The sequence below is a fragment of the Leopardus geoffroyi genome, chromosome B1 (assembly GCF_018350155.1).
Source record: "Leopardus geoffroyi isolate Oge1 chromosome B1, O.geoffroyi_Oge1_pat1.0, whole genome shotgun sequence".
Taxonomy (NCBI): Eukaryota; Metazoa; Chordata; class Mammalia; order Carnivora; family Felidae; genus Leopardus; species Leopardus geoffroyi.
The window spans coordinates 160,519,945-160,534,620 of record NC_059327.1 but is presented as its reverse complement, the minus strand read 5'-3'; the positions used below and the strand labels follow the sequence as shown (position 1 = coordinate 160,534,620).

Here is a 14,676-nt window from a genome sequence, read left to right as displayed (position 1 = left end):
CATGCAGATTTATTCTTCAAAGCTATGCACATACATTACAATCAATAGTCCTGTTTTTGGCATTGGGACATCTCACTCAATATCAAGTACCTGATTAGGGTTACCTGTCATCTTTTGTCACAGAGGATTTTTTTTTTTTTTTTGCTTTGTTTCCAATTTCCTGATTTATAATGATACTAAATTATTTTTAGCATCTTTGCATGTATAGTGAAGGAAAAGATCACTAGAAAATGCTTTCCGGGTTCCACTTAAAGTTAAAGCAAAAAGTATGGAGAAGGACGCCTGGGTGGTTCAGTTAGTTAAGCATCCAAATTTGGCTCAGGTCATGATCTCATTGTTCATGAGTTGGAGCCCCACATCTGGCTCTCGCTGTCAGCACAGAGCCTGCTTCAGATTCCACTTTGGCTCCTCTGTCCCCCTTCTCTCTGCTCCTCCTCTGCTCGTTCTCTCTCTGTCTCTTTCAAAATAAATAAACTAAAAAAAAAAAAAAGTATGGAGAAAAAGTCTGTGTTCCCAGTTACGACACAAGACGAAAAGTTAACATAGCTTCCTTAAAATATCAAATTCAAGATTTAATTTCATTATGGCTGGGGACAATAACTAAAATCAATGTCACTCTGTTCTGATGTACAGAGGCTCAGCAAAGCAATTTTGAACCTTTCTATTTCGTGTGGCATCTTTCAACTTGCTTGACTTTCAGGAGTCCCAGTGCTCTCTCTCACGGTTGGGCCTCTGCGGCGGGGGCGGGGGCGGTGTTGGGGGTAGTGGTAAACTCCCTCTGGAATCCAGGTGGCTCGCATTAGTCTCCGGCTCACCCAGTTAACCAGGGGCCTGCTTTGCCCGCGGCGGGGTGGTGACTGATGGTCCCGGGCTCTCACCCCACGCGAGCTTCCCTGTGAGCCCCCAACAGCAACCTCAGACCCCCACGCGTTCAGCGGCCCCTCGAGCCATCCCCTGCAGTGCTGGGAAGGCAAGGCGTTCACCAATCCCAAACCCTTCCCTTGGCCGGCTCCCGCTGTCTGGGCACCTCCAGGGAGAGGAGCTGTCCCGCGCGCGCCTTTCCCTGCGGGGGCGAGAACTCGGGCGCCGGGTGCCCGGCGGCGGCCGGCGGTCCAGGGCGAAACCGGGCGGGGCGGCGGCGCGGGTCCGAGCGCCCGAGGCGCCGGCGGAGCACGTGACCACGCCGCGCGGGGCCGGGCGCGCAGTGCCGCGCGGTGGCGGCGGCGGGGAGAGCAATGGAGGCCGCGGCCGCCTGAGGGGCGGGTGCGCTGCTGGTGCTGCTGCGGAGGTTGCCCGTGCTGCGGGGCAGCCGCTGGCTGGGTCGCGTCCGCCGCCCGCGCGGGACCGCCGGTCGCCGTCCAATCGCTCTGCCAGCCACGGAGCCAGGCGGGGACTCAGGTGAGCGCCCTGTCGGCCCGCGGCCAGAGCCAGACAATGGGGGCAGCGGGCGGGCTTCTCCCCCTGCACTCGCGACCCCCCGGGCTGCACCCCCGCGACGCCCCGGGATTCCCGACCTTGCTCTTGCCCTGGGGGCGTGGGCTCGGTGTGGCCGGCCGGTGGAATTTGGGGCGGTGTCCCCGCGTGTACGATGCGGACCCTCCCCAAGGAACCGGCGCAGGGTGTGCGCCGCTTTGGATCTCACGCGAGGGAACCTGCGGACGGGCTGCGCCCCGGGAACTTGCCGAGAGCGTGGGATCTTCTAATTCCCTCTCTCCTTCCCGCGCCGCGGCATCCTGTCCCGGGGTCCCGGGGTCCCAGGGTCGGGTCCCAGCTGCGAAGGGGGCACAGCGAGACCTCGCCGTCTGCGATCTCGGACGCTGACCGTGCTCAGCCCTCTCCCCACGCCGGAGCTGCATTGCTTTGTTTAACCTCTGCCAAGCCATTTCGCACAAACTCTTGTTGCCCCAATTCTGATGAGCCACCAGTTTGATGGCTGAGGCAAGACAAAGGTTCTCCCTGTTTACCAAGGGCTGGAGCCGGGAGACTGCACAGTGCCAGTGGTGTAAAATGTGTTTTCCTTATCTTCTCCCAGGCGTTCTTGAGATGGTTTTCCTGGTCCTGTAACCGTCATTTCTTGCAGAGCTCTGTAGTGGTGAGATTGGACCTCCTAACCCTACGGATACGGTAGGTGGGGTATGGGTTTTTATTCATGGTTATCAGTAAACAGAAAGGCAAACGTTTACATTTTATGTTTGTTGTTCTCAGAAAAGAGGCATCGTAATATTGTCTGAATTCTGGATTTTCAGAGAGAATGTGTATATAAAGACACATTGGCTCAGGTGGAGGGGGGTGTGGGGGGGGGAACCTAGTAACTAGGACCATGTGTTGTGAAATTTTAATATGGTTTTACGAATAATGGCCCAGAAACTGATCTGGTGTAGGTGAGGGAGTGTGAGTATGTTGGGGGTGGTGGTGATGAAGAGGGAGTGGTTAGAATACAAAGAATAAGGCAATTTTAGTAAACGGGTCTTAGTAAATACCGTGTAGCAAATTTCAGTTCATTAAGTTGTCAGTAAATTGGTGTTCACCTGTAAAAATTACCTATCCTAGTTGTTAAATTGTGTATAAAATGGCTAACAATTATTTGGTATTGTATGTGACTTTGAAATCTGAATACAACAATTTTGAGTAATTTTAAAATGTCAACAAAGGAAACACACCTACACTATTGCTTCCTTTATTCTATGAGGAAACTGAATCCTGGTTCAATATATTCAACAGAAAATTGTAGAAGAAATTTCAAAGCCACAGTTTTTAAAGAAACATTTTGAAAAATGCATCTTCTGTAGGTGATATGTTTGCACTATAGATTACTTCAACTCTCAAATGTGAAGGAAAGAAAAATCATGCTACTAGATTGCCCCTTTCCCGTATTAAAATGTATTTTCTTCAAAAGCTTATTTTTATGGTCACTTCTGACATCGAGAAACTTTCACTCTAAAGACCGTACTTAGCACTGAATTTGGAGTCAGTAAATAGTAATACTGACTTGACATACTTAGGCAGTTGGTGCAGGAAACAAAAGCTCACATAATTCTTTCTAAACTATCAAGCACTACAATAACTATAAGCTATTATTATTGCTAGATGAAGAAATTGTATTTTACAAAAATTAATTGAAATTAATGTGAAATTCTCCAGTGCAAGGGACAGTTTATAGTCTTTGTTTGTAGTCCACATTTCGAATTTGGCATAGAGTAGGTGTTCAATAAATAGTTATGGAAAGAGGGGTGCCTGTGTGGCTCAGTTGGTTAAACAGCCAGCTCTTGGTTTCAGCTCAGGTCATGATCTCACAGTTCATGGGTTCGAGCCGCAGGTTGGGCTCCACGCTGAAGATGCGGGACCTGCTTGGGATTCTCTCTCTCCCTCTCTCTGTGCCCATTCCCTGCTGGTGCTGTCTCTGTCTCTCAATAAATAAACTTAAATAGTTATGGAAAGAATGAATCGATGAAAAATAAAATACAAATGGATAAAATATGTATACAGATTGAATTAGTTCTTTTAGTTTAATGAACAGTTACTGAAGGCTTGCTATGTGTCAAAACTGTGCAGAATGTTTCCACATACAGTTTATAAAAGCCTGGTAACCTTCCTTTTTTGATCATATTTGATGTATGTTTCCATGAAGAGTGAGGCCCCTTGGGTGGTATCAGTGATCATCTCAGATAACTGAGTAGCACCATAGAGTATTTCACTTGTTGTATGTACATATACTTTCTCACAGTGGCCTATGGGGAGGCAGGCCAGATATTATCATTCCCGTTTTGTAGGTGAGGAAATCCAGACACAGCGAGATTAAATGACTTGCCAACTCCTTGCCACTGAAGCAGCAATGCCAGGGACAGAAGCTGGATCTCATGCCTAGTGTTTTCACCTCTGAGTCACACTGCCTTTTTCAGGATATACTGTACTCCAGAAAATCACTATCAAATTAGGCTTCATGAAAAAATCTACTTTTTGAATAACTTTTATATTAGGAAAACCTATGTTTCACAACCTAGTACTTACTGAAGGTTCTGGAGTCAGGTGACTAAATTTGAACCCTCGATTTACCAGTTAATAGCACTGCATCTTTGACAAGTGACTTAATGTCTCTAAGTCTCAGTTTCCTCATCGGTAGAATGGTGGAAGTAATAGTACCTACCTTATTGGGTTTTTGGAAGGATCACATGAAATCATGTATGTGTTTAGCACAAGGTCTAGAACACACGAAGCATTCAGCTTCGACTTATTTTTATTTTCATTATTATAAAGCAGTGGATTTTAATGTTTTTTGTACAGTAAGAGGTGAATTTTATATTGCCATCTAGTATACAGACACATTACAAGTATGTTTAAAGGACCTCATGAATCAATGCTTAGACTTCTGATGTGCAATGCATTCTTATATTTTTATTCTATCTTATTTAAAGATGCTAGTTAAGAACCACTAAATGATTTTAGATTCCATTAATGGGCTAGGACCTGCAGTTTGAAAAGCACTAACGTAATGGATGATCAGGTTAAATGAAAGAAAAATCTGCTAATGAATCTTTGTATTTTTCCTTTTAATAATTTACACCAGTTGGAATTTGAATATTAAATTACACTGAAAATAGATTCTTAAACATTTCTTAGTAATTGCATTTATTTATTGAGTATTTATTATGATTTAGGTACTGTGGTAAGCAGTCTATTTATATATGTTATCTAATTTAGTGCTCAGAGCAGCCTGTAATTTGGCCTTGTGTTTCCATTTGATAATTGAGATTAAGACTCAGAGAGGTTTTATTAATTTGCCCAAGGTCATAAGGTTAGTAGAGATGAAGCAAGAATTCACACTGAGTTCTGTTTGACCCCAAAGTTCTCTGCTGCCTTGCCCCTCACACTCTGTTCTGATATGTCACAATGATTTCTGTAGATACATCATTCCTTTTATGTAAATTTGAATGTCAGTATCGAGAATTTACCCCTTGTGGTACATCTTTTGTGGTTTCCTTTGAAAGGACCCACTTGAAGAAAATTTTCAACTTAGTCAAGTAAGAAAACATTGGATAGACTAGTAATTCATTTTGACTTTGTCTGCTCTTTGATGTAAATATTTGGGAATAGCTTCTCAGGTTTTTACGATAAAGTCAATTAATTGGTCAGTTTTATTGAGCACCCAAAGGTTTAATATGTCTTCAAAAGAGACATGAAATAGCTGTGCAACTATAAAAAGACTTCATTACGAATGAATGCCAGCTTTTGTTAAGGCACAGAATGAAGACTTAAGAGCTGCAAGAGTATTTTATAGTATATTGATTTGTCTCAAAATCACTGGGCAGTTAAAGTATTTATTTTGTAAAGTACTTGAAAGGAAGCACAACTAAATGCCCTATTAATTTTTTTTTATTTTAGTTCTTTGCAAGTGCTTCTTAATTTTTAGCAGTATTTTATTTTATTTCTGGAAATTTCCTCTTTTAAAAATATTGTCAGAAAGAAAGAATGCCATAAGGGAATATGTTTTATAAGTAGTACTGAGAATTTACGAATAGATGATTTTAAATGACAATAGAAAAGCAGATTTCACTATTTCTTTCACATTTACATCTTACAGATTCAGACTCTTGTAGGGTCTGGTTTGCCTACTGCTGTTGACATGTAGGAGTGTCTTTTATAAATAAGATGACTACCAGGTACTTAAAGGTATATAAAATTATGTTCCTTTTGCATTTTAGTGTCTGTGTACATGGAGCTTTAAACTTTTAACTGTATGTTTAAATAGTTTATTTGTTGAATTGATGTTAGTCTATTCAGATCTGATAATTTTAAAATCAGAGTTTGTGTAGATCATGTTGATATATTAGACAAAGAACAGCAGTTTCATGGTTTATTTATGTGGTTTGAAAATCCATACATTTCTGTTCCTCAGTCTTCATTTTCTGTTAAGATGAGATAAAAGTGAATATATTATTTTATTTATTGTTCAGTATCAGATTTCATCCTTAGGTTAGCCCTCAAGAAATGGTTTTTCCCCTAATGAAATGTGTCCATATTTAGTAAGTTTATGTCTTATGTTTAATTTATTAAGTTATTCCTATTGTCTAACACTTGACCCTTCAGTGAATTGGTATAGTTTCTGTGAGCATCAAGAAACATTCCAGCTATTGAATGGTTGTTGTAATTCGATACTAAACTTGGTTACCATTATATTTTGCACTGTTCTATGTTTTTGTTTTTGTTTTTTTTAAGTATAATTGACATACAATGTTATTAGTTTTAGGTGTACAACATTTTGATAGTACTATTATTCTTGATGTGAAAATCCTTGGAGATAAGAAGAGCAAAATCAACTTATTTATACTATTTACTATTTATACTAGTAGCTTTGAGGCAGATACATATGCATATATTAGATTTACATATATGTGTGATTTCCACAGATGTATGAGAAGTGCAGGATTATAGACTCTTAATCCATAAATTAAAAAAATTCTGAAGTAACTTTGTGGAAATAAAACAAATGGAGAAAAAACCTTTAAAAGATGTTGAATGTCTTCTAGAGACATGTTATCAGAAACATTTAAGAAGCCAAATAGCCCAACCATATGTCATAGCTTTTATATTGTAGTAAGTTTGCATGTGGAAAGGTGATTCCATTTGAAATGTGACAATGAATATTTTCAGTCAGATTTAAAAATCTTCACCGGCTCTTCCAGATGTTTGTAGAATTTTTCAAAAGCCTGCTATGAAGCTTAAGTGGAAATTTCGATAAACTTGCTTCTGAAACTGGTACTGTGTTAAATATTAAATGTTTAAGGAAAAGATACAGAAACAGCGTCCCTGAAACACTTCAGGGAAATATTTAAATCAGAAGTAAGTACTGAGCTCGTTAGAGACAGGTTGTTAGAATTTAAGAGCAAGAAGCAGCTGCTAAGAGTTATTATTCTCAATAACAAGAAAGGAAGGACAATTTACTAAAAAGGTGTTGGGCTTTTACCAGGGAAGGTAAGAACAATGCACCCAGAAGTCCACTGGCCTCACCCCACTCACCTGGTGAGGGATTGGCTGGCACTAAGAGGGAAAGGGGAGCAGGCAGGGAGGGGATGCAATAGAGAAATTTGGTTATTATTTAAATCTGAGATAAGCTGGATTCAATAAATAATCTGTGAAAATTCTTGTATATAGTTGTTAACCCATGGTTTCCTCACATAGGAGACATAGAAAGGAAAGGACAAGCTCACTGATTTTGGGAGAGGAAACATCAGTACAACTGAACCCCCTTAATAGAGCCATGTGTGGTCTTACGTGGGGGCCGCAGCTGATGTTCTCAGGGAAGCTCATGACTGATCCAGCAGAGCTAGTAAGACACTGCTGCTGAACTCCAGACTACTTTAAAGGAAGCATGCAGGATTTTCTTCATTTTGCAAAGTTCTTCATAAATTTAGAGCGACTTTTTCTCTACCAGAGTATTGTGACAGACGCCGCAGTGGACTTTGTTGGCACTATTTATGATGCAGCTGCCCAGGCACGTTTGTGAGGGGTTAACTATTTTCTAGAGATAATGAGGTCAGGGTCACAGGTTCAGTTCCTGGGAAGGCCAGTTAGCTTTGCTTTGTTCTCTGATCTCATATTGTAGTCTTAACCCAGACTGGCCATCTGGCGAAGGCAGATCATTGATCACAAAGGGACTAATAAGCAAGGCAGTGTGAGAGTTGCAGCGTGACTCTTTCTAGAACAGTGGATGTTGAGTAATTAGAGAAATAATTCCAAAAGCATGTGCAAATTGTGTTTCATAGCATTATCTTAATATGTGGAAGATAACATGGTTGTCAGTTATTTTTCTTGTGTTGTTTCTGTTGAAGTCTCATTTTAACAGTTGTTTTTTCATAGTTAGGATTTTCTAGAAGTCTCATTCATTAAGCAGTTGTACGCTGTCCTGAATGTGCTTAATCTCTCTGTAGGTTTGTAGGATGGTGGCTATGGTAACGTGAACAGGTTAAGTCTGCAAGTAGTAGATCACACCACCTACTCAGTTGTTTACAGATCCAACTTCACTGAATTTAAAAACTTACAGTTTTTCTAGGTCTACTTTGATGTATACATCTCTTCTCCCCTTTGTTAAAATTACGTCCAGTATTGAGAGGAATTCAAAGATCATCTAGATTTGTGCTGTCTCATATGGTGCCACTGGTCCCATGTGGCTGTTGAGCCTTTGAAATGTGGCTTGTCCAAATTGAGATGTGGGGTAGGTTTCAAATACTTGGTATGAAAAATGAATGTAAAATACATCATTAATACTTTCAAAATGTTGATTATATGTTGAAGGAAAGTTTTAGCTATGTTAGATTGAATAAAACATTATTAAAATTAATTCTACCTGTTTCTTTTTGCTTTTTTAAATGTGCCTACTAGAAAATTAAAAAGTGTATATCCAGTTCACATTTGTGGCTTGCATTCTACTGCTCAGCACTGTTCTAGACCAGCCCCTCATTTTACAGATGAGAAGGCTAAGGTTCAGAGGTTAAGTAACTGAGCTGAGTTCTTTCCGTTGTCTGTAATCTCTTCTTGCTAATAGGTTAGGTGCTCTGGAAGATGGAGCTCTTTGAACTGTTAGAGGACCATTTAGTGCTTGCAATTATCATTAAGTTGCAAGATCTGTTCTTGAGTTATTATATATTAGGTGTTAATGCCAATTTGTGTGTGATTGTATGCACATGCATACATACATAGGCGGGAGAGTTTGTTTTGCTTATAATGTTGATTTTTAGACTCAGTTTTAGCTTCCTCTATAGGTCAGAGGCCTTATAGCTTTATTTACTTCTGAGAAAAACACATTAAGATATTAGACATTAACCATTGTAACTCAGATAAATAAGACGGTGCTCATTAAAAAGGCCTTTTAAAATGTACTTATTACAAAAATTTCAGATAGTGTTGAATAAACCTTGATGGGCAAAGCAGCAAGATTTTGAGGCTGTATACTTTTGGGGAGGAAAAGAGCTAAAATGAAGAGAAAGTGCTTACTTAGCCTATGTTTTGAAGAAATAGCTATGAGGTGTTAGTTTTTCTCTTCTAACCCTGAAAGCTCCTGATGTTCCAGTTGAGGAAGAAGTAGCCAGAGTTGGCTGGTACAAAGCCATGGCCCCAGAATGTGGGTTTCTTGTCAGTTTTATGAACATATTGGTCTTTTTTTTTTTTCAAACTTAAAACAGCACTCATTTATTATCTCAGAGTTCTGTAAGTTAGATGTCTGAGCAGGCTCAATTGGATTCGCTGCTTAGCGCCTCACAAAGCCAAAAATGATGATATTAGCCACTTTGGGCTCTTAGATGGAGAGTCTAGGGAATAATATACTTCCAAGCTCATTCACATTTCTGGTAGAATCTAGTCCTACTGGTTGTGGTACTGAGGTTCCTGTTTCTTTGTTGGCTGTCATTCAGGGCCTTTCTCAGCTTCTAGAGTGTCTTCATCATGTGCCTTCCCCACACCCACACATCTTCAAGTCACCAATGGTGTGTTGAATCCTTATCATGCTTTGAATCTTCCTGACTTCCTCTTTTTTTAAAAATTTAATTTAATTTCTTTAAAATTTACATCCAAATTAGCATATAGTGCAATAATGATTTCAGGAGTAGATTCCTTAGTCCCCTTACCCATTTAGACCACCCCCGCTCCCACAACCTCTCCAATAACCCTCAGTTTGTTCTCCATATTTATGAGTCTCTTCTGTTTTGTCCCCCTCCCTATTTTTATATTATTTTTGTTTCCCTTCCCTTATGTTCATCTGTTTTGTCTCTTAAAGTCCTCGTAGGAGTGAAGTCATGATTTTTGTTCTTTCTCTGACTAATTTCACTTAGCATAATACCTTTCATTTCCCTCCACGTAGTTGCAAATGGCAAAATTTCACTCTTTTTGATTGCCGAGTAATATTCCATTGTATATATATACCACATCTTCTTTATCCATTCATCCATCGATGGACATTTGGGCTCTTTCCATACTTTGGCTATTGTCGATAGTGCTGCTGTAAACATGGGGGTCCATGTGTCCCTTTGAAACAGCACACCTGTATCCCGTGGATAAATGCCTAGTGGTGCAATTGCTGGGTCATAGGGTAGTTCTATTTTTAGTTTTTTGAGGAACGTCCATATGTTTTCCAGAGTGGCTGCACCAACTTGCATTGCTACCAACAATGCAAAAGAGATCCTCTTTCTCCGCATCCTCGCCAACATCTATTGTTGCCTGAGTTGTTAATGTTAGCCATTCTGACAGGTGTGAGGTGAGCCATCATTGTGGTTTTGATTTGTATTTCTCTGATGATGAGTGATATTGAGCATTTTTTCATGTGTCGGTTGGCTGTTTGGATGTCTTCTTTGGAGAAGTGTCTATTCATGTCTTTTGCCCATTTCTTCACTGGATTATTTGTTTTTTGGGTGTTGAGTTTGATCAGTTCTTTGTAGATTTTTGATACTAACCCTTTATTTGATATATCATTTGCAAATATCTTCTCCCATTCTATCAGTTGCCTTTTAGTTTTGCTGATTGTTTCCTTCGCCGTGCAGAAGCTTTTTATTTTGATGAGGTCCCAGTAGTTCATTTTTGCTTTTGTTTCCCTTGCCTCTGGACTCGTGTTGAGTAAGAAATTGCTGCGGGCAAGATCAAAGAGGTTTTTGCCTGCTTTCTCCTCGAGGATTTTGATGCCTTCCTGTCTTACATTGAGGTCTTTCATCCATTTTGAGTTTATTTTTGTGTATGGTGTAAGAAAGTGGTCCAGGTTCATTCTTCTGCATGTCGCTGTCCAGTTTTCCCAGCACCACTTGCTGAAGAGGCTGTCTTTATTCCATTGGATATTCTTTCCTGCTTTGTCAAAGATTAGTTGGCTATACATTTGTGGGTCCATTTCTGGGTTCTCTATTCTGTTCCATTGATCTGAGTGTCTGTTTGTGTGCCACTACCATACTGTCTTGACGATTACAGCTCTGTAGTATAGCTTGAAGTCTGGAATTGTGATGCCTCCTGCTTTGGTTTTCTTTTTCAAGATTGCTTTGGCTATTTGGGGTCTTTTCTAGTTCCATACAAATTTTAGGATTATTTGTTCTAGCTCTGTGAAGAATGCTGGTGTTATGTTGATAAGGATTGTGTTGAATATGTAGATTGCTTTGGGTAGTATTGGCATTTTAACAATATTTGTTCTTCCTACCCAGGAGCATGGAATCTTTTTCCATTTTTTTGGTGTCTTCTTCAATTTCTTTCATAAGCTTTCTATAGTTTTCAGTGTATAGATTTTTCACCTCTTTGGTTAGATTTATTCCTAGGTATTTTATGTTTTTTTGTGCAACTGTAAATGGGTTTGATTCCTTGATTTCTCTTTCTGTTGATTCATTGTTGGTGTATGGAAATGCAACCAATTTCTGTGTGTTGATTTTATATCCTGCAACTTTGCTGAATTCGTGAATCAATTCTAGCAGTTTTTTGGTGGAATCTTTTGGGTTTTCCATATAGAGTATCATGTCATCTGCGAAGAGTGAAAGTTTGACCTCCTCCTGGCCGATTTGGATGCCTTTTATTTCTTTGTGTTGTCTGATTGCAGAGGCTAAGACTTCCAATACTATGTTGAATAACAGTGGCGAGAGTGAACATCCCTGTCTTGTTCCTGACTTTAGCGGGAAAGCTCTCAGTTTTTCCCCATTGAGGATGATATTAGCGTTGGGTCATTCATATATGACTTTTATGATCTCGAGGTATGCTCCTTCTATCCCTACTTTCTTCAGGGTTTTTATCAAGAAAGGATGCTGTATTTTGTCTAATGCTTTCTCTGCATCTATTGAGAGAATCATATGGTTCTTGTCCTTTCTTTTATTGATGTGATGAATCAAACATACTGGTCTTTAATTGGCAGCAATAAAAAAGAAGAAAACCTTGGGACCAAATTTGTTGTCTTTATTATTTCTAGTTAAGATTTTTGTTTCTTGATCAGCATGGGCAGCTCAAATTAACATCCTAAAGATGTTCACTTTATGCACCTTCAGGTCTAGTCTTTCTTTTTGGCCCACACAGTTCTAAGTCACTATCAGTTTGTTACCAGTGACCTAATGACAACTAGTGAACAATGACTGTCAGGGAACCCCTGACATTTCAATTAATCTCATCATCCATACTAGCTAGTAGGGGTGGTGTGGAGGTTGAAAGAAGATACAGGTTTACTTCCAGAGGGTTGGCTTATAAAAATATTTCCCAATTACCATCTTTCTATGCATTTTGTCTGTTAAAAAAAAAAAAAAACGGTTGATCCTAGATATAAAGAAACAAAACAAGATCGCAATCTGTTAATGGTTACCTTTGAGTAGGCCAAAATAAGTAACAATGCCTTCTGGTATGAAGTTTAATGAAAAATTAGTTGACCTTAAAAAATAAAACTGCCATTTATTTTACCAACAAAGGATGTGTTTATTTGGCAATAGCAGAGAATTGTAGTCTGGGACATGGAAGCTATGGCAGTACCATGGGCAAGACTGGAGAACAAAGCAGAGGACTGCTCTTTCATAGAGGAAAGGGAGGTGTTGGGAGGGACAATTATGAAGTAAAAGTCCACTGGAGTAAACTGGGAGTTGGAAGTATAGTGGCTTCTCATCGGCTGAATTGTGACTACCCGTCTGTGGCTGGGCTGTTGGGGAGGGGGAGGAGGAAACATTCCTTCCTCCAGCTTTGATAGTAAGGTAGTATCCACCTGCATGCAATGTGCCACTTCCCTTTGGGTCTGAAATTGACCTGAGTGCTGGGTGTGAAAAGTACCCACCCCCCTCCTGTCCCTCTACTTCATTCTAAATGAAGTATCCTATCATTAATTTTTACAAGCACCATGACCACCCACATCCCATCCAGCCTGAGTCATTGGAAACCCAGTTTATCTTTAGTCAGCAGACATGCCTTGAATACACACCCTGGGCTGGGCACCATGGGTAAAGCATGAAAAGAACAAAGGTTGGGGGAGTGCAGATTACTTGAATGCAAAAGTATTAATAACTTTGTTGCAGAGTTAACTTAAGAAAAGAAGGTAGCATTTTTTACATTATTGCAGAACAATGTAATATAATTTGTGTTCTACATTTCACTAGCTGATTTCATGTGCTGTCATTGTTTTAAAGTTTGTTTGTTTATTTTATTTATTTATTTATTTGATAGAGTACAGCGCCCATGTGTGCATGAGCAGGGGAGGGGCAGAAAGAAGAGGAGAGAATTCCAAGCAGGCTTTTGCACTGCCAGTGTGAGCCCAATACGGGGCTCGAACTCACAAACCATGAGATCATGACCTGAGCTAAAACCAAGAGTCAGACACCCAACTGACTGAGACACCCAGGCACTCCCATGTGCTGTCTTGTTTAATGTCACCTCCCTTTTTTTACCTGTAGCTAACTTTTGTCCTTTGTCGTTGGGGCAGCCAGTTGGGATGCTGGGAGGGTGTTGTTACATTGGGAGTCATACTGAGCATAGAAGGGTAGCACACCTCCCCTGTATTCCTTCCTTTTCCCCTTGATCAGCTGTTTATATCAGGCACTATGGAGTTGCTAGTAAATATAAAAATGAAGAACTCGCTGGGTGCTTGGATGGCTTAGTCGGTTACATGTACTTCACCTTAGCCTGCTTGGGATCTCTCTCTCTCCTTCTCTCTCTGCCCCTCCCCTGCTCATACTCTCTCTCAAAATAAAATTAAAAAAATATTTTAAAAAATGAAGAACTCACAGTCTAATAAAGAAGAAAGACAATGCAGAATGTAAAGTGTGCTCCAATAGGTCAAAATGCCATGGGAACTGAGAAGAAGAAGTGAATATTCTGGTGACGAAGGATAAAGAAAGATAAGGAGGAAGCTTACAGAGGAAGTGATAATTGAGCTGGGTCTTGAAGGGTGGGGAGAATTTGGATAGATGGGGAGGAGATGGAAAGGTAAGCATGGAAGCCATGGTATATTGAGGTAGCAGGAACATATGGCGTGAAAAGGAGTGGCAGAAATAGCACTAGAAAAGTGGGTCAGGCACAATTTGGAGAGATTTGAAAAAGGTAAGGAGTGCTGACTTTTTTTTTTTTGTAAGGTAATGGAAAGCCATCAAAAGCAAAGTGGCATAATTGCATTGACATTGGAGGGATGACTGGGATTTGAGAGGCCTGGTTCTAAGTGTGGCTTTCCCTCTAGTTAGCCTAATGACCTTGCACAAGTCATTTTACTCCTCTGGGCCTCAAATTATCAAATAAAAGGGTATTGGGCAAGAATTATTCAGTCAGTCAGTAAACAGATACAGTAGTTACTAAAGGCTTGGTCTGTGCCAAGTGCTGTTGTTGATGCGGTGGGATATAAGAGCAAACACACAGGGCCTCTTGCTATGGAGGTGATATTCTGGTGGGAGAGGGATAGTAACTAGTAAACATGTGACTATATCATGTAATGTCAGGTTGTAGTAAGTGCTTTAACAAAAGTAAAGCTGAGTGAGCGGAGTGAAACAGTGGTCCTGTTTCTGCATAGAGTAGTCCAGAGAACTCTGAATGAAGTGGAAGAGCTGTCAGAATATTTGGAATCTCTTCCAGCTTTCAGATCCTCGGTATAATTAAGTGAAAAGCTGTGGGAGTTCAATCTCTTCAACATTGATTAAAATCAGTTTTTAGATGCTGTTCTTACAGTTTTGATTAGTTCCACTGATACGGTTATTGATAGACAGAATC

General features: G+C 40.3%; 1 protein-coding gene across 5 annotated transcripts in view; it reads left to right on the top strand.

Annotated features, from left to right (window-relative positions):
- The first annotated feature begins 1,271 nt into the window (after positions 1-1,271).
- Positions 1,272-14,676, top strand: part of CRACD (capping protein inhibiting regulator of actin dynamics) — a 290,463-nt gene continuing 277,058 nt past the window's right edge. For 3 of the 5 annotated variants that reach the window (XM_045473978.1, XM_045473982.1, XM_045473974.1), the window contains exons 1-2: positions 1,272-1,398; positions 2,033-2,124. The gene's annotated coding sequence lies outside the window, so the exon portion shown is untranslated. Of the gene's footprint in view, positions 1,399-2,032; positions 2,125-4,933; positions 5,019-5,578; positions 5,668-14,676 lie in introns of those variants that run through there. The other 2 variants (XM_045473975.1, XM_045473976.1) reach the window with 2 other exon arrangements.